The sequence below is a fragment of the Choloepus didactylus genome, chromosome 13 (assembly GCF_015220235.1).
Source record: "Choloepus didactylus isolate mChoDid1 chromosome 13, mChoDid1.pri, whole genome shotgun sequence".
In the NCBI taxonomy this organism is placed as follows: Eukaryota; Metazoa; Chordata; class Mammalia; order Pilosa; family Megalonychidae; genus Choloepus; species Choloepus didactylus.
Window position 1 is genome coordinate 78,508,476 of NC_051319.1, and position 25,881 is coordinate 78,534,356.

Consider the following 25,881-nt stretch of genomic DNA (forward strand, 5'->3'; position numbering starts at 1 on the left):
AACTCTTGGGGTTGTCTCACCTTGGGAAAAGAGGCTAGAGACCATGGCTAATTAGGGGGCCTGACCTGGGGCAGAGCTAAGTGGGGCTCTTGGAGGGGATGCTCCTGATCCCATCATATTGAGTGAAGTGAGCCTCGTTGCCTCTGTTGGGAACCTCAGAGGTCTCTTGCTCTAAAAATGCATTTCTCAGTGGGAAGCTTACCAAGGAGTGAGATCTCAGCGTTCCCAGCTCCCCTTCCCCTCCAAGGTCAGGCTGGGCCTAGAGCAGTTTCACATGGGAGCCCTTGGCTTCCTTTGTACAACCAGTCCGATGAGTTAAAAACAACAACAACAACATATATTCTCTCAAGAAATGACCTGGGAATTTTCAATTGGAAAAAAGATTTTCTTGGAAAGAACCCTGGTTGGAGAGTTTGGCTTAAAAAGGCACATCAGAGTTTGTGCTCAGCTGGGACGGAGGCCTGCTGAGCTGCTGGGACATCTTTGGGGCAGGCGAGAAGCAGGCTAAGGCCTTCTGCTCAGACCCCATGTGGGCAAGGAAACCAGGAACTGAGATGAGTTCGGGAGTGGCCAGAACCAGAAGCCAAGGCTTCCTGAGGGAAGACAGTTTTAGCTGGACTTGGAAGTATGGGCAGGATCTGGAAGGGTGAGGGGCTCTAGGTGGGCATCTGAGTGTGTCTGCGTGGCCCCTCTTTGCCTCTTTGCTCTCATATCCATTCCCCACCCTTACCCTACTCAGCAGTATATCACAGGGACTGGTCCTTGCAAACAATTCCCAGCCTTCCTTGACAACTGACTTCTGGCCAGGTTTGGCCAATGGGAACCACTGACAGCAGGTTGGAGGGTGGGAGGACGTGAGAGGAAAGGGTTATTTCTTCCTCCCTCTCTGGAACGGGTGATGTCTCCAGCAGCAGCTGTGTCTCCTCCATGGTTCTAGCTGTCACCCCTCAGCCCCTGTCCGTGGTCTCACTTCCCCACACTGAGGGGGTCTTTAAGTGGTTTTCACTCCTACTGGATGACCCTGGCTTCTAGGCTCTAGAAGCTCCCCCTTCTCCTGCGGTTCCTCTGGCCCTAAGGTTGGTACTGGCTTTCTGAGGTTGCTAGTCTCTGTGCCACTTCACTGTCCCCTGCTTGTCTTTACAGCTCTTTCAACTTTGTAACTAGCTCGCTGTGTTAGATGACGGGCATGGGCTCTGGACTCTGTTTTCCTGGCTGGATTCTGACTGAGATGGCCTGTCTTTTGGAGTGGGAAGGGGTGAGGGGCAGGGGAGGCTTCCTTGGGTGGAGGGGGTGGAGCCTTTCTTCTTCCTCACTGTGGTCTCAGGCCAGACTTCAGGCCTGCCGGCCTTCAGCTCCGCCAGTGATGATCTGGGCCACAAACCCCAGGTACTGGCTGAGGCCCAAATGACCCATTGTCATGCATTTCCTTCATTTGTTGGGTCAGGAGCAGATCTCTCGAGCCTCTACCGGCACACACATATGCACACCTCTTGACTGGCTAGCTTTCACGCTCACCTGGTCCCTCCTCTCTCACCCTGCCCAGGGCAGAGGGCCAACTGACCTCTGGGCCAGGCCTCCCTCCAGGTCTCATTCTGTAAGTCCTTGGAAGCCATATCTGAGTGGGAGGAAGGGGTGAGACCAGAGTTCTGTCTTGCAAAGGGGAAACTCTTGCCCATGGTTATGTAGCAAGGACAAGAAGACTCAGCTCTGATAAACTTCCAGGTCCCAAATGTGGCCTCAGGAGGGTTTGGGCTCAGAAACTTGTCTGTGAAGAGGTCCTGGGACCCTTTCTCAAAACTCCAGGGCTTCCAGGAATAAAGTTTGGAAATCACCAATCTAGGCCAAGTTTCCATTTTATAGATGAAGAAACTGAGGCCCAGAGAGGAGCAGGGACATTCCCAGAGCCACAATTGAGCCAGGAGCACCTGGCAGGGCCCTGCCTCTGGGGTCGCAGTGGCTTTGGTGAGTGCAGAGAAATGGGGCTGATGAAAGCATGTGCTGAGGAGGCCTGTCTGCTGTCCCTCACCCAGGTCAGGGCCGCCATGGTGCTCATTGCACAGGAATCCCTGCACCCCAGCAGCCGCAGATGGGCCTCCACTTCAAGGTCCATGGAGGCCTCTGCCGAGCCCCAGTGACCCCAGACTACCATTCTCCAAGTGCAGTGTGTGCACATGTGTGTGCGGATACCTGCCCCTGGGTGGGGCTCGCAGAGAAATCCCCGAGTCCGCTCCTGCAGGGCTGAGTGCCAGGTTGCGCAAGAGCCGAGGGGCTGAGGCCGTGGTCGTGCCTGTGCAACTTTGTACAGAACCAAGAGGGCTCCACTCTTCATGGGAGAGAGATGACTCAGCAAAGCCAGGCCCCTTGGGGGAGTTGCTAAGGGAGGCAAAGATGGCGGGGGCGCCCTGCTAGCAGGAGGCAGTGGGTGCAGAGCCTGTGTGGGATCCACAGCAGTGGGGAGCTGGAAGTGCCCTCTGTCACCCCACACCTGCTCCTCCCTCCCCCAGGCCAGTGGCTGGCTTCTGCACCCACTGAATCCTCTCCCACACCCTCCCTTGGTTGGCTGCTGAATGAGTGCATGGGGTCCTCCTTCTTGCCGAGTTCCCCTGATACTTCTGCTTACCTGCTTGGTCTGGGTGGTAGCCTCTGATTTGCACAAGTTTGAAGTCTTGGGGGTGTGGAGAGGTGTTCTAGGCAGAAGGTAAATCACTGGCAAAGGCAAGTAGTCAGGAAGTTGTGTTCAAGGGATCTCCATAAAAGACGTCTAGAGAGAAGAGGTCACTATCTAATCCTGCAGGGCCTTTAGTGATGGGCTGGTCTGGGCTTTTTTTCTGTGAAAATGGGCAGCCATTGAAGGTTTTGGAGGTGACTGCTGATGCCAAAGATCTCCCAACAGGCAGATGGGGGTGAATAAAGCAACTGAGTCAAGTGACAGGCCAGGACGAGGGTCACACAGTTTCTGACACGTGTGTTGATGAAGACTGGCACAGGGCATTGGCCACAGAGGGGACAGCCAGGCCTGGTCATTCTCCCTCATCTGGCAGCCAAAGTCTGGGGTCACTGAGGGGTCAAGGCCAGAGATCATCCCACCCATCAGCTTTCCCCGCTGTGGGAGGTTTTGGGCTCAAGAACACGGCCTGGCCTTTGTGATCACTCTGTCTTGTGCTGCCTGGTATTGGGGCAAGTTCTGTAACCTCTCTCTGAGCCGCAGCTACCTCATTTGCTAATTGGGAATGATATTTTATACCTTCTGGGGCTGTTGTGAGAATCACATGGATGCAGATAGACTCACATGGCACCTCGCACGTAGAAAGTGCTAAGAGAGGAGGGGACTGATGCATATGCCATTTGATGATTCCTTCCTGGGGTCCAGTCCAAGACCCAGCCTCTTGAAAGTTCCCCAACATAATCCCTTCCAGGGCCTCTTCTCTGCACGTCTTTGAGACCCCCTGGGATCCATGTGGGGTGACTGTCAAGGTCCCGCTCTACTTGAGGTGTACCTTCACCTTCTTACCGTGCCCGTGACTTAGATGAGGCAGGAACCATCCTGCCCTTTGTACCAAAAGGGGTCACTGAGGGGTTAAGCCCAGAGACTGCTCCACTCCTCAGCCTGGACTGGGCCCAGGAGTTTTTTTTACCCTCTTGGCCTCCTGGCTTGGAGCTGGAGGGGAAGATTTGCATTTGGGTGGGTGGCCTGGCCAGGCTGCTTATGCTTGTCACATCTAAATCCTCCTTTTGAAGATGGTAATTGTCAAGAAGGTTTCACAGAGTGAGGCTTTTTAGTAAAGAAATGGAAAAAGAATGTGGCAATTAACTGAACTGTGTTTCTGGGAGGAGCCCTGGTTTTTCTCCCAGCAAGAATGTAACCCTGGTCCAGAGAAGGTTGCCAGGTGAGGCGAGGTGGGAGGCTGTGGGCAAGCCCCAGTCTCCTTTCTGGGGCACTTGAACTGAAAGTCACAGCCTGCCCAAGGGCCGCCTGGGGTCACTGGCTGCATGGAAGAGTCCAGAAGCCTCCCTGAGGACTGGTGAGGGGGTGGGTGGGCACAGAGCCAAGTCCTGGGGAACCCTGGAAGGGGAGCTCCCTTCTTGGGAGCTGGGTGGTGCTGCCTCTGGCTGACGAACAAGTCCTGGGCCTGTTCTTTCCGCTGACCCCACATCCAGGGCTGGCCTGTGGGCTGCCCCCTGCTTGGTTGAGCCACTGGGCCTTTGTCTCTGCAGATTTCCAGCTTCACCTTCATACCTGCGCAGTGAGCAGAGCTGACTGACAAGAGCTAAGGCCTTCTCTACAAACAGGGCACTCCCTCCTTCTCTAGCAGATCATCTGGGGCAGGAGGCTTCGTGGGCACCAGGGCAGAGACCACGCAGGCATGCACGCTTGTGTGGATGTGAACGTCAGAGAGATGGGGAGAGAGAGACTGTGGTGGGGCAAGGGGTTGGCTCCAGGTCTCATGGAGAGAAGCCTGAGCTGCGTTTTACTAGCTGGGGCCTAAGAGCGGTTGTTGGAAAACCGTTTCCTCCAGAGTGTGCAGAAATGGGCTGAGGAGGGGTCTGTCCTCCCCTCCCTGGACAGCTCCTGCACAACTGAGAGGTTGAGGGGAGATGGAAGGTGTGAATGAGGAGGGGAGTTGTCTTGGCTCAAGGCTGGCTGCCCTGTAGGGCTGAATCTTAGGTGAATCCACCAAATCCCGTGGTTTTTCTGAAGGCCTGCCTGCAGGCAGGAGATCGGACAAGATGGCCCCTCTGCTGTCCAAGCCTGAGGTCTGACCTGAGGACTGGCTTGTCTTGGCACCACCCCGAGGACAGGGTCAGGGTGGGCATTTGGGCAGATGCCCTGGCCTGGTCCCACAGCCGATTATCCCACCTGCACATAGCCAACCGGCTTTGCAGCCCAGGGCTCAGGGCTCGCCCGTAGGGTGGAATCACGGCCCATTTGCAATGGGAAGAAAAACCTAACTGTAAGTGACGGATATAATGTTCTCAAGTGTAAGTTTTTCTCCCATAAAGTTTTAATTAAACGTTTGGCACCTGTAATGCCTTCATCTCTGGAAAGCCCTTGCAGGTGCCAAGATTACAGAACCATTTCAAACGCTTGTGAACCTGACGCAGTGGTTTGTGGATCCGCATGGGCAATGGCTGGAATTGGAAATTTAGTAGTTCCGTGCTGGTTTAATAGTTGTGTTTTTGGCTTGTAAGGCTGTGCCTGGTCTGTGTGCTGGAATTTGGCATATCCATGCTTGGCTGGGCTCCCCAGAGAGTCTTGGCACCAAGTGAAGAAATCGGTGGCTCAGAGGCCTGCTTCTCAATTCTCAAAGGTCTGTATTTCCATTTTGATGATAATCTGTTAAAATTCATATAATCTCATCTAGATTATCTGGATACCTGCCTCGTAACCTGCCTGGTACTGCCACATGATATTTAAGTAGCATTTTTGCATGCCTCCACAGTGGCGTCTTTGTGTTTGATTGCTCATGTTTGCTCTAAGGGAAGTCCAAATGCATTCGCGGTTCATTATAAGGAGAGAGCTCTGTTGCATTAGTTCAGGAAGAGAAAAGTGAGTGTGCCTACTGGGGTATCGTGCCAACGGCCAAAGCACCTGCTTGCTGGTTGCAAGGATCACATTCATACGGCAAGCTGATCCTGGCTGGATGCAGGGCAACTTGCTACAGTTCATTAGCAGTGACTGTGCTGAGAAATACGTGAGGAAGAGAGTTCTGGAATTAGGATTAGGAAGAAATGGATTAAGTATCTATTTTATGGCAGATTTTAGTATTGCCATAAGGCTGACTGTGTCTTCAAGTGAAAAAGACAACTTTACCGAGTTGCTGAGTAATACCTCATTCAAATTGGTGTTTTGGGGTTATGCAGTGGCAGGTTTTTGGTTTTGTAGGAAGTGTGGTTATCCTGAACTTGGAAACAAAGCCTTAAAGTTGTGAATGCCACTGTATTTACGTTCATCTGCTCACAGGCATTCATTCTCTGATCAGCATTAATTAAATCAAAATGTAGGAACAGAACTGGACCGAGGCCACATCTTTCTCCTATTAAACCTGTTCTTGGCAATTTAATTTTAGCAGTGCACATCATCTAATTTTGTTGGTAGCTTTGTTGGTATTTAATTTCCAAATTTGCTTTGGCTCTATACATGCTTAAAAGCAATAAAGATAAGGAGTGGATAGCTCTAGTTTTGGTTTCTGTAGGTGTATTAATTCATTTACCTAAATCATCTGTTGAGTTCCTACTATGTGAGTGTGTTCTGTGCACTCAAGGATGCAGCAGTAAACAAAACAGGTGAAATCCCTGCCTTTGTGGAGTTTATAATCTAAAAGAGGAAATAGACCAAAACAAACAGACAAAAAGCCCTCAAACAAATGAGTAAATATACAATATAATCTTAGATGGAGATGAAAAAAATGTTGGCTGTGTAAGGGGCTAGGGACGATGAGGAGATTGGTCTGGGCAGGACTCTCTGAGGTGACATTTGCTTAGGAGGCCTGAGTGAGGCATGTAAAGATCCAGGAAGAGAGTCCTAGCTTAAGGTACAGCAAGGGCAAAGCCTCCTGGCCCAGGGACATGATGGTGTTTGTTGTATAATATTATTTTAATTGTGATGTGAATAAAAATTTAATACTCATCAACCCATGGCAAGACAGGGCACTCAGCATTTGGGAGCCTGTAGCAAGTAGTGGGGTAGCCAGTCTGGTGTGGATCCAGGAGGACTCCAGACCCAGAAAGAGAAGCCTGTGGGGGCAAAAGGGTTTCCTTGGGCTTGCTACCCCAGAGGTTGGCACAGCACCTTGGGCTGAGGGAGAGCAAAGGAGCCCCTGTAGCATGCTCCCCCATCATGTGGCTGTCTAGAGCAGCTTGCATCTGAATCACGTACAAGGCTTGTTAAGACACAGACTGCTGAGCTCCACTCCCTGAGTTTCTGATTCAGGAGGACTGGGGTGGGGCCTGAGAATGCATTTCTCCTCAACAAATTCCCAGGTGATACTGCTGCTACTGCTGGTCTGGGGGCCACACCTTGAGCACTGCTGATTTGTCAAGAGAGAATGAGGCACCAAGCCTTTCAGCTAAAGGACCCGGTCAGGTTGCACAGGGACGGCTGTCTGGCTGAGTGAGTCCTGCTGGAGAGATGCAGTCTTGATTCTGATGCTCCAGGGCCATGACCAGGTCGGCAGTGCCCTTGGCGCATTGGGGGCATATGTGCAGGTGACAGGACTTGCCCGTGCTTCAGAGTCCATGCCGGCTGCTGCAGCCACTGCTGCCTGGGAGCCTCCTGGGTTGGGGAGGGGCCTGCGGCTCCTGATGGTGTAGGAGCCCAGCCCTGCTGATTGTCACTGATGTGAGCACCTAGTATGTCTCATCTGTGCCTTGTGAATCTGAGGGTCCAGCATCTCTCTACTTCTTGCCCTCCAAATCTCCTCTGAGTTTAGCCTGGGTAAACAGGGGTATGTGTTAAGGTCCTTTGCAAACAGTTTGTTGTTCCAGAAATGTGAAGCGGTGTTATTAGACACAAAGCCCTGATGCCCAGCTAATTTTCCCAAGTTTATAAAGCCCTCTCCTCTTCCCACTGATTCCCTTGGGTGTGGGTTCAGGTGTCAGGAATGAGGCAGTGGCCGTGCTCAGACTAGCAACCTGAGGATCTGATGGGAAACAGCTGAGCCAATGTCTCTGTATGCTTAGAAAATAAATCCTGGCTTCTGAAGAAGCTGCAGAAAATTGATTTTTTGCAGCTTCAGTGGTCATCCTGAAGGATTTGGTGGGGTAGAAACTGGGCCCATTTCTCATCTCTGTGCTGTGTGCTGCCTCAGGTCACCCAAGGGAACAGAGAGGCCTGGCTCAGTATCCACTGCCACTTCTTGCACCTTTCATTGTCCTTGTGCAAACTGGGAAAGGACAGAGGGCCCCAACTTCTTCAGTTTACCCTCAGTGTCCAGCTGCTTGTTGCCCATTGCTCCTCTTTAGGGCCCACTGCCAGGGATGAGAAAAGTACATGTGTTCATGCAGCTAAGCTGGGAGTAAGGAGTTTGTACAGGGATGCAGCTGTGGGTCTTCAGTGTCTCGGATGTGGTGGGGCAGGGCTGGGGTGGAAGCCTTGCCGATCTCGGCCTCTGCACATCTGTCCAGTCCTTCAATGCGTACTGACCGCTATTGGCTGGTGGAGAGATGCAGCCAGCTAGATAGTGTCTGATGTAGCCATCTCTGGGTTTTGGGTGGGCTTACCAGGGGCAGGACCTTCCCTGGGTGAGCTGCTGAGTCAGTCAAGGAAGTTAGGGGAACAGGGATGTCCCTTTGGCACATTTCCCCTCCATGTGTGGAGAGTGGACTTAGCCCAGCCCAAGGGAGTGGAAGATTCCCACAACCAGGGAGGAAGCCACAGTTACAGACTGATGGTTCCCGGAGCGCCTGTTGGCTTTGGATGATTTAATGGAAAACTTGGCCAGGGCGCTGTGAGGCAGAGCCATGACCTTGCAGCCCAGCAGCTGGCTCAAGGAGTGGCTTAGCCTTCCAGAGAAGTGCTGTGTGGGCTGCCTTCCCAACCCTCCAGCGAAGAGTCCAGGGGGCAGAGGCCCTGGTTCTCTGTCCCAACTCTGCCCTGCGAACTAAGCACTGTGGGCACGTTGACCAGTACCTCTCTGTCAACAGCCTCCTCCGTGGCTGGCAGGAGGGAATAATTCCTGGCTTGCTTGGCTGCTGAGGAAAGGGAACGAGACTGGGCCTAAGGTGCCCCAACCACATCCCTCGCGTGGAGGTCGAGTAATTAGATTCAGAGTGAGTCCAGTCTGTCTGTGATTGCCCTTGTTAAGGTTGGAATTTGGAAAAGGGTCACCTTTTCCGCTGATCCTCCTGGTGGTCCTGGCTGATGAGGCCTATCAGTGTCTTTCCCTGGGCAGCATTGCCACACAGCTCTCGAGTGTTTCCAACTTGCCTAACTTATTGGAAGGAGCAGTAAGTGAACCTACTGCCAAAAAAATCAAGCATATCGGGGTTTGATGCTATAGCCCCTGAAAAGTGTCAGACATTTCTTTTTTCCTGTTCTTGTTTGTGATGGCAGCGTCTGTTGCCCACACCTGTCGGTCCCGGTGCTCAAGCAAGGGGTTGCAGTGGGGACATGGGGAGTGGGGAGGAGGAAAGGAAGGGGGAGCGTGTGGCAGTTGATCAAAACGCAAATGTACTTCCTTTAGACCAAAAGTGAAAAGGCAGTGCTTATAAGCCCTGATCAGCCCAAAGTTGGAAATAATAATGTTACACTGATAATGTAGTGAATATCATTATTTTACTCCAACTTTGCCCTGATCAGGATTTATATACCACTGGCATTTCATTTATATAATATTAAAATAATAATATTAATAATCATAATTATTAAAGAGTAGCAAACTTTCAGACTCTTATTTGCCAGACGCAACACTAAACACTTTAATATCCATTATCTTATTTAATTATCTCAAGAACCCTAAAGGTAATTATTAGTCCCATTTTAAAACGAGGGGGCAGAGGCTGAGGTTGACTAGTTTGTCCCAGGTCCACTGAGGCAGAGCAGGAGAGTCAACAGCTCGGGCTCTGGACTCAGAGCCTGGGTTTACCCTAAGGATACAGCTTCCTGGGTGCTAGGCTGTGCTTACATGGGACAGATGAGCAGGGAGCAAAGATGCTTTTGTTATAACAATGATGAAGATGATGATGGAGATAGTGGAAAAGAGCATAGGCTCTGGAGCCAGGTTGCTTGAGTCCTAGCCCCATAGCATTGCTTACCAGCCGGGTGACCTGGGGCAAATTGCTGAGCTTCTCTGTGCCTCAGTTTCCTCATCTGTGCAACAGGTATAACAGTCATGCCCACCTCAGAGTGTTTTTGTGAGGAGTAAATGGTGAACAGACGGAAAGTGGCTGGACAGGTGCTTTCAGCACAGGTTGGTTGCTGCTGCATCACCACCTGCAGCATGTTCTCCCAGGTCCATACTTTGGTGTACAGGAGGGATGCGGCTCAGTACAGTTAAACTGGCATGGAATGGATGGCCAACTAATATTCAGGGGATGAAGGAATGGAATTTGCTAGGTGGCCTGAAGGTCTCCTGCAATCATTAATCTTCTCTTAAAAGGATTCTCCCCACCCAGGACTCCTGCCAGAGACCAACCCCCCAGTGGGACTGAGCGTGACTGTCATGCATGCTGCCCAGCAGGGCCTCCTGTGTCTCCTTGGCCAGAGGCTCACAGTCCCAGTGGGCCCTGGAGCCCACGGGAGGCGCGGGCTTCTCTGAGAAGCACGCGATGGCGGACCCCGGTTCTCCAGCCTGCTAGGTGGGGGTGGGGGCGGTAGCCATTCCTGAGGAGTGGGGGCTGCTCCGTGTGGGCCAGGGGGCCCTTCCCCAGCCTCACGGGAGGGGCTCACAAAGAGCTGGGCTGGCCAGGACAGGAGGCTGCAGAGCCTGTCAAGGTTAACAGATAGTCCTTGGCTCTCCCCTAGGAAGTAATTCAACTTCTCCCCTGACTTAGGCCGCATTGTTTCAAAGCATGTGGTATAAACTACTGACCACTGGGGAATTGCTTGAATTAACAAACTCATTTTTCCCGAGACCTGAGGTTGAACTTGAGCGAGGAGTTCAGGGCTCTTTTGCAGAGATCCAATAGATCAGGAGAACTCATGTTACACCATGTTTTCAACCTTGATCAAATGCACATTTTGCATGGTGAGGCCTTCTCCACGCCTGCACACTTCCAGCTGCACTGGATTGCTGGGAACCGTGGCAAACCGGGGCTGTAGCTGGCACTGGGGCTGGGGATTTGGGAGAGCCGGCCTCTCTGCCTGGATTGGACAGAGCTTCAAAACCATTCCTCCCTGCTTTTCTTCCTCCACGCCCCCTACTGCCGCCTTGCCCGGCACCCACCCATTTGAGTGTCTTTTTCTAAGAAAGAATGGGTGTTGAAGGTTTTGCTTGAACAATCCAGGTCCTGGGCTGAGTCACAGAGCCCCAGCTTAGCTGCCCTGTATGTCTCTCTTGCCTCTGCCTGTGAAGACCTTCTGGGCCTGCCTCCCCTCCACCAGTGGGCCCTGGACACAGGGGCCATTGTGAGTCCAAAATATCATCAAGGCACCCATCCCTTTCTCATCTGTAGCCCCACCCACATGGCCCATGTGCAGGCCTGAGCCTAGAGCAAGAACTCAATGGAGGCCAGAGATGGCTCCATAACACAGGAGAGATTTCAAGCCTGTCTCCTGGAGGCCAGGAGCTCTCAGGGATGAGGGCTCCATGTTTGATGTAGGTGGAAAACCATAGGAGCAGTGGATGCCCAAGGTACAGGTAGGGTGGGACTCAGGGAAGAGTCCAGAAAAAGGAAGGTAGGCTTCCTGGAGGGGGTTGGGTGGCATTTGGAAACACAGATAAGAGAGCAGCTTTTGTTGGCTGATGTTGAACTTTTCAAAAAACATCTTTGCACCCCAGGCTCCATATTTTGTCATTTTGTGTGTGTGTGTGTGTGTGTGTGTGTTCGTTCCCAGAGGGTCATGGTGCAGGGCCAGGCTCCGGATAGCCCTCTCCTGGTTGCATGGGTTGGCTCTCCTCAGTCCTCTTCCTTCCCTCCAGACGTGTTTGGGGTTCAAGGACCTTACATCATGGCAAGTCATTTGATGGACTTTCCCTGGGTTTCAATGTACCTGTTGGCCCGACAGCAAACAGCCGACTCAGCTCAGGCCATAGGGGGCAAGTTCTGGATCCTGGTGGCTCTGGGCCCCAGGGGTAGGAGATGGTGGCTCAGTTACTCTCCCTGTCAGCCTCTGTCCACCTGATGGAGTTCTTACCCCTTCCTTTTCTACAGTCTTTCTTTGCTCCTTGGCTTCAGTTTCTTCAACCTGGAGGGAGCCTGGGGGGCGACCAGCTTGGGGAAATGCCATGATTTTTCAGCTTCATCTGCTGTAGCACTGCAGTTCTCTTGGCATTTCCTCACTCAAATTTCAGCGCATGGAATCTGATAGGCTCAACTCATAGGTGGATTTTTGCCTTGGGGGCAAGTGAGAAGGCATATGATACAGGGCCAGAATGGGGTAGACAGGTGGTGGCTGTGACTGGTATAGAGGGTCTCTGTGTGTTGAGGCAGCATCTTCTGCGAAACCAAAGCCTGGTGGAGGTGTTCTATAGGGAGATCTGGTGGCTAGTCATGTTCTCCGTGTACAGATGGGGGAGCTGAAACTTAGGCTGTCCCACTAGGACATGCATGAGTTTGAATCGCCATTTTCATTTCAGGTGTGAAGAAGTCAGAGACTCTAGAGGGGAGCGGGAGGGGCCGTGGTCCTGGAACCTTCTCATGGCCTCAGGCGTGGCTTCTTTCTTGTGTGTCCCAGAGCTTGGGGTGCTGGAAGAGTAATAGCTGGCTTGGGGATCTCTTGGCTGCCTTGTTTTTCTTCTTGTATTGGGGAAACTTTTATGGAAGAATTTCTTAATCTGAGCTCCCTTGGGAGGCTTTGGGGGATTGTGAATCTCTTGACTTTGGATGAAAACTATTGTATTGTGTGAGCTTTTCTGGGGAGAGGGGTCCATATCTCTAGATTCTCCCAGAGGCCCCTAGCCCCAGTCACATGAAAACCTGCTACTTCCTGGGACTTTTTAGTTAAAATAATTTCTTGTGTCTTCAACTGTGGTGAGATTGTGGAGCAAATAGCCTTGCCTTGTTTCAGCAAAGGAACATGGGATGTTGTGGTACATTGAATTGTGTACCCCAGTTTGGATATATTTCCTGAAAGAGAAAGGAGAGGCCATCGTCAAGTGCATTGCCATGTGACAGAAAAGCCAAAGATCCAAGGCTCACCAGCAGCCAGCCCAAGTATGTCATGGTCTTCAGGGAGAAAGCATTGCACTGCTGACACTTCAATTTTGGACTTCTTCTAGCCTTGAAGCTGTGAGACAATAAATTCCTGTTGTTGAAGTGAATCTATTGTATGGTATTAGCTGTAGCAGCTGGGCAACTATGATGTCCTCAGAGTCTTTGTCTTTCCTGGTCACTTTCCTGGTGGTTGCTGCCGCCGCAGGCACACTTTGGGTGAACATCTCCTAGAAAAGAGTACCTCAGCTGAGCGCACGTGGGCTGTGCTTTACGCATGTACCAAGAGGGGCATCACTTGTGCTCACTTCTCTGGCCTTGGCTGGAAAGAGCTTATAGACCTCCTTGCCGCCTTCCCCCTGTTTACCTTCCAAAAGAACCCCATGAGCTTCTGGAATGAAAGATCCTCTTTCAGTTTCATGACTCTTTGGGGTACATGGCTCAAGTAGGGTTAGCCCCATGTCCAGAGTACCCCTTTTCTAGACCAGGGCCAAGTCTCCTGGGCTTTATGGGTTTCTCTTAAAAGATCTGATTCAGCAGTGAATGCCACTAGACCTTCTCCTGAACAGCTGTCGTATAAGGCATTATTATGTGCTGGAAAGGTCATGATGGAGACACACCAGTTACTGTGGTTGGAATGACAGGAAACGGTCTTCCCCGTGACACTCCTGGTGCTGCCAGTGGGTGCTGTCTCCCTCCCACAGTCTGCGTTTCACATAGACGTGTGTGCTGTTTATGTGGCTAATAGGCTTCCTTACTGAAGGCTATGTTTACATGCTATAAAAAGCCCATTAGCTGAATTTAAGCTTCTCCAGAGATTGTGGAGCCTAATCTGTACTTGGCATTTGACATGGAGGGAATTGAAAATTGAAAAGATCCTTTTTTTCTGGATCTTGCCTTTGATTGGAGAGATGAGTGAGCTTTGCTCAATGAGTGAGTAGGCGAATGAAAGAGTGAATGAGGTGAGTGAGAGAATGATATGTCTGGCCAAGCACTTGTCTCATAAAGTTTGTGGAAAAAAAAACTAGGCTATTTTTGGATGAGCCAGCATAGCCTTGGCCAAGTGCAGACATAATCCTATGAAACCCAAAACAAGAAATTTCTATTCAGTAATTCAGTCATTGGTATTCAGCCTTTGATTTTTAATGCCAAAATTGCACAGCAAAACTATGAGAACAAGACAATTTTGTTATTTTGAAGATCAAAGTGTTTTAAAATAACATTCCCTGTTTTCAAAGCAACAAAGTTTTTTGGGTTTTGTTTTCAGTTGAAGACTTCACCAGGTTGAGAATCAATACTGGATTATTTTTACCTGGTGCTGCATTCTAAGCCTGAGCTTAGGATTGTCTCTGACTCAGGCAGGGCCCTTTGGTCCATCTGCAAGTGGGCCAGCTCTACTGGGTCCTGCGTCTGCCCTGGGAATGTCATGTGAGTACTCAAGCCATAGGCGGGCACAGGTTTGTTTGAGAGATGTCTCTGCTACTCCTCCTGGGCCATGGCCTGACTTGAGGACCCCATGGTCCAGAAGCCTCCCTGATTACCCCACCCTCTCTGACCTCCAGGAGAGAGTGCCCACCTGTGCCTTTTGAGGTTCACTTAAAGACCATAGTCAAATGTGAGACTTTAGGAGCCAGACTCCTCTTTTCTGGAGCCCTTTTCTAACCCATTGCTGGACATGTAGAAAGTACTCATTGTTTGAGTGCCTGATGGTACCATCTCAAACTGCACAATGCCAGGCGGCAGGAAGCTAGAAAAGGGTGCCTTAGGTCATAGGGGGCAGAGAGTGCAGTGGAAAAAAAACAGAAGCTTTAGAACCAGAGAGTCCTGAGCTTGAATCCTGGCTCTGGTCCTCACTAACTGCATGACCTTGGTGAAGGATCATGATTTTTCCTGAGCATCAGTTTGCTCACCTGTGAAATGGGGCTGATGATATCCATATTTCACAGGGTTGTTGTAAGGACTTTTTGAAAATGATTAAGTGCCGCACCGCGTAGATAGAGGAGAGCAAAATCGTGACAGCCTGGATTTGAATCCTGCCACTACTCATTGACCCTGAACCTCAGGGAGGCTGAGTGACCTGGTTGGTTTCCTGTGTAGATGGGTGTGGGTTGCCTCCCACCTAGTGATGCACCATATCCGAGTCAGTGATAATGAGTGTGTGCTCAGTCCTCTCTGCTCCCAGTGGGGTCAACCAGCCAAGGGTGGGCGCCCCGGTCCCCATGGGCTGCGGGTACTGACTGGCTCCTGTCTACAAGCTGGCTGCGAAGATTCAAGACTAATGCTTGAATTCATTTGGAGCAGAAGGGCTGCAGAGAGCACCCCCTTTCCCAGGCAGTCCCAGGAGTCTGCCCAGCCTTCTGATGGCTAGCAGGCCTCAGGAGCAGCCAGGCTGTGGAGCTCGGCCCAGCCTTGACCTCAGGCCCAAGCCCCTCTGGTGCCCTGGCTGTCATCCACGGCCTTGTCAGGGCTGGCTCCCTGGGCTGAGGGGCTGCCCTGTGCTCCTCTGGGTCCGGGGCTGAGCGTACCGAGTTATGTAATGCTGCTGAGCCAACATTTACGAGTCGCAGCCAATTTGCCGGCCTCGAGTTACACTGTGCAGATGCTCTGCGTTACGGTTTGCTTTTGTCTCGGAGGCCGTAAGCAGATAGCATAACCCCGCTTACCATTAGACGTTTCGCAAATCATCTGGGCTCGAGCGTGCTGCAGCCAGACAGTTCATTTATGCTGCGAATGGTATGATTTGTAAAGTAATAAATTTCCCGTCTCTCTGCCAGCAATAAAGTACAGCAAGCAGGCAAGGCCAAAGCCCTCCAAAAATACACGGGCTCCCAGTGAGACCTGGAAGAGAGCTCTTTCAGGTTCTGCCCCTCTCTGTTCCTGAGTTCATTGGATTCTGGGCAATCAGGTTTGGCCCATAAATCCCCTCTACCATCTGGGTAACTCTGGGCCCGGCACGGACTTGTTATTAGCATGTGTAAATTAACCCCTACCATGACACATTTGTCACTTCCCGGGCTTTAGAAAGTAGGGCTTGACAAACCTCAGGGCTGGAGGATGGAAAGTCACTTACCATCCCTCCACTCTTTGTGGCTTCACTTCTGTACCTGGAGCCGAGGCCAGGCTGTTTCTCCTGCGACGTTAGCGAGATGCGGGGGGAGCAGGTGTGTGCCACTGGGAGCTGCGTTCAGTCTCCCGGGAAGTCCTGTGAGGACAAGTGCTCCATGAACTGTGAAGCATTCTCTGTTGTGAAGGGGGCTCTGAGCAGAAGGTCAAGGGCAGAACTGGAATGAGTCTTAGGCTGGGAATTAGGGAGCCTGGGTTCTAATTCTCTTCTTGGAGAAGGGTCAGTTGATGGTAGACACCCATGATCAGCAGACACTCCATAGTGGCAAAGAGGGAGAAGCAGGGGCTGTCAAGGAGACCCCACTGCTCCCTTCTTGCCCTGTGTAGTGGTTTCTGTCTAGAGGGGTTCTGGCTCCGATTCTGAGCTCTGCCCTAATGATCGCAAGGCCCACCCAGCTCTGATACTCTGCTGGTCAGCGGCATCAGTGTCCCCTCTGTGGGGAAGGTGGGCCTGGAAATAGCACACTCATCTCTAACGTTCCCTTCAGGGCCCCCCCATGTTCAGTGGATCCTTCTTCTCTACCTTCTGCTTGTTCTGTTTTCCCTCTTCACTTCTTCTCTTCTTTCTTTCTTCCCAACTCTGTTTCCACTTATTTCTCCTTTGATATTTGCTTTTTTGGGGTCCCATCTTAAATTTAAATAACTTCTAACATTTAAGAACTAGAGAAAAGAAGAAAAAGAAAGTTATCTCTAGTGCTGTCACCCAAACACAGTCACTGTGACTGTTTTGCTGTGTTTCCTCCAGTTTTCAGACTGGGCTTTGGGGATCCCAGCAAGGGACAGCCCCTTCAATTAGGGCACTTCTCCTGTCACCTGTGGACATACCTGGGCATTCACAGGGTTCTTTGGCTCAAGGGTAGAGGAGGAGGTATATATTCACTCCTTACCATGGAGAAGGTCTGAGTGGGTAGAGTTTGAGGTTTGTAAGGTTGCTTCCCACTGTCAAAGGCCAGCCTTGGAGGTAGGGCCTGTGGAAGCTTGGGAAAGAAGGAAGGCTGAGCCTCAGGGGTGCTCCTATACCAGGGGTAGCTTCCAGGGCCTCTTGGTTCTTCTGTCCAGCCCACAGCATCATGTCTCCACTCTTCCACTTGCTCTTTCTACCCCTTCATCTCCTTCCAGGCCTAGGTTAGGTCCTGGCTCTCTCACTCACTGCACACTGGTTTTGGGCCATGTGCCTTTGCTCTATGAGCCTCGCTTTGCTCCAAGATGGGGATGGTTGCAGCCTCTGCTTCATAGAGCTGCGGCATGGATTAAAGGAGGTATCCGTAAAGTACTTAGCAGAGGGCCTGGCATACAGAGGGTTTCAGCAAATGTTGGCCAACATTGCAGGGCATAGGGCCGCCTTGTTGCTCCATCAGAGGAGGGCACTGTACACATTCTAGTGTAGGTGAATGGTCCCTTCCTGCTGCCCCAGTTGGGTACTGTACAACGTTCATCCTGGCAGCAGCCCTGGAGGTGGTGTCTCTGGGTCTGGGATTGGAAAATGAGAATCCAGGGGAGAAGTTTGTTGTAAAAGTAGGAGAGGCCAGTGTGGGGCTTTAAAAGGAAAGATAGGAGTCTTTGAACCTTGTTCTATAGGAAAGTGGGCAAGGAGTGGTTGGGGTGACCCAGGTTATGGGAGAGGAAGCTGTTCATTGCAATCTTTGCCCCTTTGGAGAGGGGTTTGGCCAAGATCTACCATCCAAGATACCAAAGAAGAAAGGCCACAGAGAAAGAAATGCCACTACTGATTGCCAGGAAGGAAGGCCTGAAACTGGGACTGAGGCTCCAGGTAGACAGAGTCCATGGCATACTGCCCCCAGGGACTGAGCCTAACGCCCAGATTCCAGGTATGGACACAAATGGGAGGGCCAGTGGGGATTGGCTGGGACCTCCTGGGTCTTCGATAGGACATCTGGCATCATGTCTCCCTCCAGCAAGATGGCAAATGCTTGTTGAACATGTATGGGATGCCAAGCACTGTATGTGTGGGTGGGGGGTGGGGAGGTACTTTGTGTATCCGAGCTCTTTCATTTAATCTTTGCATCAGCCCTGTGAGTAGGCAATAAAATGCAGTAGCTGAGGCTCAAAGATTTCCCAGTTAGGAAAGCAATAGAAACAAGATTCCAATCACAATAAACACTTCCACTAGACAGTAAGCTTCATGAGGGCAGAGACTGAGCCAGCTCTCTTTCTGATGAATTTCCTGGTGCCTGGCATCCTGTAGGACTGAGCAAATGTATGAATGAATGAATGAATGAATGAACGAATGAAGAATGAATCCCACACCTGAGGTCCTTGGTGCTCCACCCAGGCTGTTTCCATTGTCCCATGGCAGCCGCTGTGCTGCCTGAGGACCAACATCCTGTACTACTTGCTGGTGGGGGGAGATGCTGTTTGACGGCTCCTCCCCTTAGCTCTCAATCCTCTTAGGCCCAGAAGAAACCATTGAGTCATGCATTTTCCTTAGGTTTTGGTGATCTATGATTCGTGCTTGCAAGGAAGGCAAGAAGGTGACTCATGCGGATTTAATAAACCTATGTATATTCTCAAGAAGTGGCTGATAAATCGCAGGCTGGCAGCTTACTCCCTGATGCTTTCCGGTGCCAAGTGCTCAGAAATCACCAAGTTAAACAAGTTTGTGGCAAATTCAATCTCCCTGTGTTATTTTCCTTATTTTAGCTAATAGCGTGTGGCGCCTTTGCTCTGGCACTGTGGGGTGCCCCAGGAGGCTCTGCCACCTTTCCTGGGGTCCTGTTGAAGAAGGAAAGCAAATGCTTGGTAGTCAAGCTCCTGAGGGTTTGGACAATGATGAGAGTTGTGAGAACCTCCCAGCATTTACCTTGGCCTCAGAACCAGATGATTGAGCCCCCTGGGGAGCCTGCCCTTTGCCTCAGTGCCCAAATGCTCAGGGCCATGCGAGTGGGGCCTCTTCTCCACAGGGTAACAAGAACAAGGCTGGCAGCAGCCATCCTTGCTTCTTGGCGGCCGTGTCAGGACTGACAGGCCTCGGTGAAGCCCGCTAGGCTCAGGTTACCCACGATAAACAAGCAAAGGTGAAAATGGGGCAGCCCCGAGGAGCAGGCGAAGGTGGCAGCAAATGGGTCTTTTCAGACAGCTCTCAGGCTGCCAAGGGGACCCTGACATCCAGCAGGTATTGACATTGAGGTTAATCCTGTTGGTTTATGATTCCATGGTGATTTCACACGTAACTCGGCTCCAGAGCATTTAGGCAAGTAGGCTGGAGAAAGAAGTCAGAGATGCCCTTGATGAGGTCAGCACCTGGACAAGTATCCAGTTACTGTTTGCAGTTTCATGCTTTGGAGCTCTGATTCCTTTTAGAGGCGTCTGAGGTTCAAAGGAGAGGGTGGGGTGGGGTGAGAGGTGGGCCACTAGGAGTGAGGGTGCCCCATTCAAATGTAAGAGACTTTCAATGTATGGTCCTTTTCTGTTACTTCTTTGGTGCCCCCTTCCCATATTTAATGGCCCTTAGTGGTGAGATAACTCAGTGGGTCCATCTAAGTGGGCAAGGGCGCTGCCTTTGAGAATCGACACCCAGAGAGGTTAAAGAGCAGCACTGCGTCCCTTCCCTCCATCCCTTTCCTTCCCTTTCTCTCTTCCTTCCATCCAGGCATCCAGCCATCCAAAAAATACTGATTCAATGGGGTAATGTATGTAAAGAATTTAGCATTGTGTTTTCCATAAATAAATGTTAGTTTTTATTATCATATTTAATATTGCCACTATTATTTAACATATGTTGGATGCTAGGCAAGTACAATGAGTAATGGTACAAGTTGTAACCGTAAGGAGCTGGAGAATGTGTGATGTGAAAGCTGAGAAATCACGGAGATGGTCTAAGCTTGCTCTTCATGCTGCAGATGGGGATACTGAGGCCCAGAGAGGTGAAGAGACTGACAGGGGTCATGCAGTGAGGGCATGGCTAAGCCAGACCTGGGACCCAGGGCTCCTTCTGCCTTGGCATACAGATGGAGTGGCCTGAGCAGGCTTCCTGGAGGAGATGGGCTTTGAGGTGAGCCTTAGAATAGGAGTAGGAATGAGAAGCCCAGGAGAGGACAAGAGAGAAGACACAGAGCACAGCCTGACCTGGGAGAGGTGGAAGAAGGGCCACAAGGACAGAAGAGCCTAGACAGATTGGGAGGTGTATCGCACCGTCTCTGTAGTATCATTTGTGAGGTCCTGGTAAGGTCTCATTGAACCAAAATTACTCTTTGTCACCATCAGCAGGTGCTTCTTTTTGGTATTTTCAACTCAGACATGGTGACTCTGGGGCTGAAAGCTTAGTCTGCTTGTCTCCCATGGGTCCAGGCTGGAAGTTGCAGGTCACTGAAGCCCTCCCTTTGGGCTAATTCACTGTTCTCTGTTACAATGAATATACCCCTGAAAGAGAAACCCCATTCCGTCACAATTAGCCATTAACCCCTGGTACATTATTATGACTAGGGTTGTCATAACAAGTTACCACAAATTTGGAGGCTTAAAATAACAGACATTTATTTTCTCTCAGTTCTAGATGTCAGAAATTCAGTCAAGGTGTTGGGTTGGTTCCTTCTGGGGGCTCTAAGGAAGAATCTCTTATAGATTCTGGTGGCTGCTGGTAATCCTTGGTGTTCCTTGGCTTGTAGATGCCTCACTCCAATCTCTGCCTTCACCTTTAAGTGGCCTTCTCCCTGTCTGTCTTCTCCTCTTCTTAGAGACTCTTGTTATTGGATTTAGGGCCAACCTGGAAAACCCAGAATGATCTCATCTTGAGTTCTTTAACTTAATTGTTTACATCGTTTACCCAAATAAGGTCACATTCACAGTTTCTGGATGGATATATCTTTTGGAGGACCACCATTCAACCCACTACACCCCTGGAGCCATGAGCGAGTTTGGTCTCAAGAGATGGGTTACAAGGTTGCTTTTGGTGGGACGAGAGGGTAAGTCTGGGTGAGACACAGCAGTGAGGGTACTAGAAAAATTCCCAGAAGCATTTTGGGTCTTGGTGGTTTTTTTTTTCTGAGAATGAAAACCCAGGGCCCATACTGGAATGTTATTTTCTAGGACATACGGAAATCCAACAGGGTCTGTTGACAGAGTCCGCCATGTATGTAATGGGCCATTGTGACTACAGCTTGGAAGGTTCCAAAGCAGTGCTGTCAGTGGAACTTTTCTGCAGTGATGGAAGTGTTCTTTAATGTCTGTGCTGTCCAGTGCATTGACCAATAGCCACATGTGTCCATTGAGCATTTGAAATGTGGCTAGTGCAACTGTGGAACTAGATTTTTACTTCTATTTAGTTTTAATTAAATTTAAATAGACTATGTGGCTAGTAGTTACCATATTGGACAGTATAGTTTTTTCTAGTGTCTTGATTTGACCCTTCTCCTGGCTTCCTGAGTAGAGTGGAGTATTTACTTAAATGAAGGTAATGCTTTATTATCCACATGGAAAATAACCTGGAAGAAAAATTTGGAAGGACAACATAAGATTAAGAAGGTCCTTGATAGAGACAAGTGATTTGTAGACTTAAATATGCACCCATTTTTGCTGGGAGCCTTTAGCCAACTTAGCAGTCCTGCCTTTTAGCTTTAATATCCCTCTGTCCGTGATTCCCACACCGAACAGTGATGCGTGCATTGATGCTTATATTTGTGAATATGCAACACAGCTTTAAAATCACAAGACACATTTAACAGTTGATGAAAATCTCTCTACCCTGCCTTAGGTTTGTGTCTAATTCACTGGGTGTGTGTATTTGTGTTGGTCTTTCATATACCTTTTTCCATCTCCCTCTTACTGTCTTTCTGTTTCTTATTTCTGACTCCTTTTCTTTGCCTCTTTTCTTTTTCTGTACCTCTCTGCTGCTTGATAAAGAGTAGGTATGTATTAAACGTGTATCGAGTTACCATTCTTGTGTATCTCCTACCTTTCTTTGGCAATGGTGAGCAAAAGTTGTCCTAGGGTTCAGCTTCTCCTCTGTTAAGTGAGGGCATAAGATGAAATGTCTGCAAAGGGCCCCATACCTCCCCAGCTCTAGGATTCTAGTACAGGCCTGAGTGTTTTCTTAATTTGTTACAATTATTTAATGGTCCATATTGTCTTTTCTTCATTTCACTATCAAGATATATTTTATCATAAAAAGCTTCAAGTGATTTTTGCTTTTCGTGTATTAATACATAAAGTTATTAAGTATTAATAACTGAGTTGCAGAGGCCAGATGGAGTTCATTGGTTTTAGACCCAACAGAAGAAAGTATGGCTTGCACTTTGAGTAAAATGGAAAAGAGGAGTGGTTTCCTATTGACACTCTTGTAGCTGACAGTTGCCTGGTAGTTAAGCTGCAGAAGCAGCTGGAGGGGCCACAGTGAAATCCATACCTACTGGCTGGAAGAGGTTGCTTGGCAAAGTTTCCTAGAGCTAGCAGGAAGGCGTGGAAAAAAAAGTGTTTGCCTGAGAGCAGACGATCTCAAAGGAGGTGGCTTCTGGGGTGACAATCTCTGCATCAACTGGACATTTGCAGGCTTTAAGCTCATCTCTCTTCTTTGCTTCTTTCTGGCTTGTGCGAATCAGCACTGATGGCTCTGAGGATCGAAGCTTGATCTGCTTGCCTGCCTCTGTGTTAGGGCTCAATGGGAACCCATGGGTACAGGCTGAAAGTTACAGGCCAGGAGTAGAAGGTTCTGGGCCTCAGACACTGACAATGCAGGCAGCTGAGGCTGGTTTAGATAGGGAGTCATGGTGAGGACACTGCTTGAGGTCACCCTAACCCTGCACTGTGTGCATGTAAGACACAAATTAGGGATTTAGAGGTGAGGAGGCTGATGAGTGTTGCTAGGCAACCTTTCAGCTGGGTCTGAAGGTAATACAATCTCTGGAAGCAGCATGGTAGGAAGGCTTCCTGAGGACAAAGCTGAACTTCAGAAAAAGCATCTTCTGCGGCTGCGCCATCTGGCCTGCCTTTGGGAGTGGACAGGAAAGGGCAGCAGAGCCGTGCTATTACATAATCTGCTTGGGTGAATGATGCATTTGTTATGTTCTCTTTTTCTTATGTATTTACTTGTTTTCCACCTTGCACAAAAGGAGGTCTGAAATGGTTTCAGAAATAGATACTGCAGCAAGACAGATATTAAATAGGAGAAGACATTGGGGTGAAGGGGAAAGAAGGGTCAGAGAATAGGAGTATGATTGGTCATTCAGCAAATATTTAGTGAGTATATACTGTGAGCCTGGCTCTATGGAGAGAATAGTGAACAAAACAGCCATGGTTTCTGCCCTCCTAGAGCTTACAGTCTAGGAGAGGTACAAAAAGAAAAAAAAAAAAAAAGCCTTTAATTCAGTGCAAATCAGACTCTGAGTCTCCTAGCAGCCAAAGCAAGAGAGTGGCACAATCAATGTTGAGGGGCAGGGTGTGATCAGAGCTGGGTTGGTACCAGTACAGCAACAGAAACAAGCTGCCTCCTCACCGCCAACCTGTTGTCAGGTGTCAGCCTCCTGGCTGGGTTCAGGAAGTTGGCCTAGATGTCCCGCGGGCTGCTCTCAGGTGCAGGGCTTGGCCTTCCTTGGGCCCAGCCAGTTCCAGAGTTGTTTCCTGCACCCTCCACCATCGTGCCTTAGGCCAGACTGTCCCCTCCCTCTAGAATGCCATTTATCTCTGTTACTGTCACTGTTCTCTCTCTTACCCATTCAGGGCCCTCCATCGTTTTTAATGTGCCCTTTGTTAATTTTCCTAGCCCTGCTTGTGAGCTAGCCTTGATTTTAGCCATTTTGCAAAGGAAGAGGAGGCAAAGAAGGGCTAAGCAGTTTGCCTGAGGTCTCACAGCTTCATAGCCCCACTTTGACCCCTAACTTTTGCTTCATCTGATTTGGCATTTATTGCTCTTCTCTCTGTAACAGGTGTCTGGCTTGTTTATAGACTCTGGAAGAGCTACTCCTTCAGCCCCTGGCATCTCTGGGAGGCAGTGGAACTTCGTTACTTCTTCCCTTGGCAGGCAGGCTAGAGTCGGGCTAGATCAGCTCCATCCCCTCATCCCGTGGGAAGGCGGAGTGGCAGATACTGGCAGCTGGGAACCCACCCTTCCTTTTATTGTTTGTCAATTTGTTCATTCATTCAACAAATATTTCTTGAGCATCTGTCAGGCATTGTACTAGGCAGTGTGTGTATGTGGTTCACCACCCATTTTGCCCATCCTCAAGGAGTACACAGTTTAGTTGAGAGAGAAGGGTCAGTACATGTGAGGTCATGGTACAGAGTGAGAAAGGAGAAAGGTGTGGGTTTAAATGAGAGTTCTAATCACCAGCAGACATAGAAACAGAAACAGGCTAAACTCATCCAAATCCAAAAGTATTTCATGGATACTGATCCCAGACTTCCCCTAGAGGGGCATCCTGAGTGCCCCCTACAAGGCTCACTTTACTTTGGCAAAGTCTACCTTGGCATGCACAGTCTAGAATGCAATATACTCTGTGAGTTTTGCATACGTAAGCAAAAAGGGCCTCACCTCCCTTGTTCTTGGAAGTGTACTTCATTAACGCAACCTTAATTTGAGGCAGGCTGGAGGTTCAGGAGAGTCTTGCCATGTGAGGCTGCCATACCAGCCTCTTGTGCACGAGGAGCCTTCCCAAGTGCTCAGAGCCATGGGGCTCACTTCTCACTGAGGAACCCTGAGGGAGTCACCACTAAGGACATGGGGGCAAGTGCCTTGTGCATGCTCTGCTAATGAATGCTGCCTGCTCTCAGGTTACTCAAGCAGTGCTCTTGGAAAGATTTCAGTGTTTTGATCCCTCTTTAAAGAAAGCAACCACAGCTATTGCAATTGTGAATTCTGGCATACCCTTTTGCAGCCACGGGGATGGGAGATGATTGGGCCATTGTGTTATCATTCCATGCATATCCTGGAGGCAGAGACCTGCATAAGTAAAAACATACTTCTTTTTCCAGGATCCAAGGTACCAACCCCAGGCAGGCTCAGGAAACAGCACGTGGGGAACATTCTCAGACTTGGTAAGTGGCTGGCTTGCTGATAGAGGAGATTAAGGTGCTTTTGATCTTGTCCCCCCAATGGCAATGTCTCTAGTTTATAAAATGACTTGGGGAAAGCTTCCTTTGACCACTCAGGAGACTGATTCAAGAAAAGCCAACCCTATTCTAGACATCATGTCTGGGACATTATGCTGCTGATTGTAAACGTAGTTAAATGAATTTTCCCCTTCTGTTCCCTTATGATCACATGTTGGGCCTCCAGATGCATTACCTGATGACCAGGGTGCATCCAGGCTCCCCACTCCCTCCCTGAGTTAGCTATTGGCAGAGGCCCCCAGGGCCTCGGGGTCTCTCTCTGGACACTCCACTCATCTCCTTGCATTTGCTCAAGGAGTCATCCACAGGCCAGTCCTGCTTAGGGACATTGTTCTGCAATCTCCACCCAATTTCAGCCCTCACCTCATCCTGCTGTGTAAGTGGATTGGGGGGATGCTCCTCCTGATGACAGCAGGATGATGCAAGGGCATTCTGTGAGGATAATTCTGTAAGTGGCAAGGCCTTGTTAAGGATTCAGGTGAAAAAGTATGTGTGTGTGTGTGCATGTGCATGTGTGCATGTGTCTCTGGCCTCAGATGCATAGAGAGCTATAGGAATCATTTGGAACTCAGATGCCAGATAATAAATGAAAGAAAATATGGTTTAAGCAGGCATTTAACCTTTTACTCACTCCTTTATGACCTGGGAGTTAAGAGGATGGACTTCAAAATGCAGACTCCTTGGTTTCAAGTGTAATTTCTCCAGTTATCAGCTTTGTGAACTTGAGCAAATCATTTCCTTTCTCTGAGCATGAATTTCCTCATCTAGAAAACAGCATTTACCCCACTGAGTTTTGAGAATTGAAATCATGCATACATGAGACACTACCTGCTTTATCTGATATGTGTCCAACAAATATTGTTGGCTATTAAAATTATTCTAGTTTTC

General features: G+C 49.7%; 1 long non-coding RNA gene across 2 annotated transcripts in view; it reads left to right on the plus strand.

The window, feature by feature from the left end:
- LOC119507573 overlaps positions 1 to 24,918 on the plus strand; it is a 71,432-nt gene extending 46,514 nt beyond the window's left edge. For both annotated transcript variants that reach the window (XR_005211315.1, XR_005211314.1), the window contains one exon: positions 24,856 to 24,918. This is a non-coding gene — a long non-coding RNA (uncharacterized LOC119507573). The remainder of the gene's footprint in view (positions 1 to 24,855) is intronic.
- Positions 24,919 to 25,881: the final 963 nt, after the last annotated feature.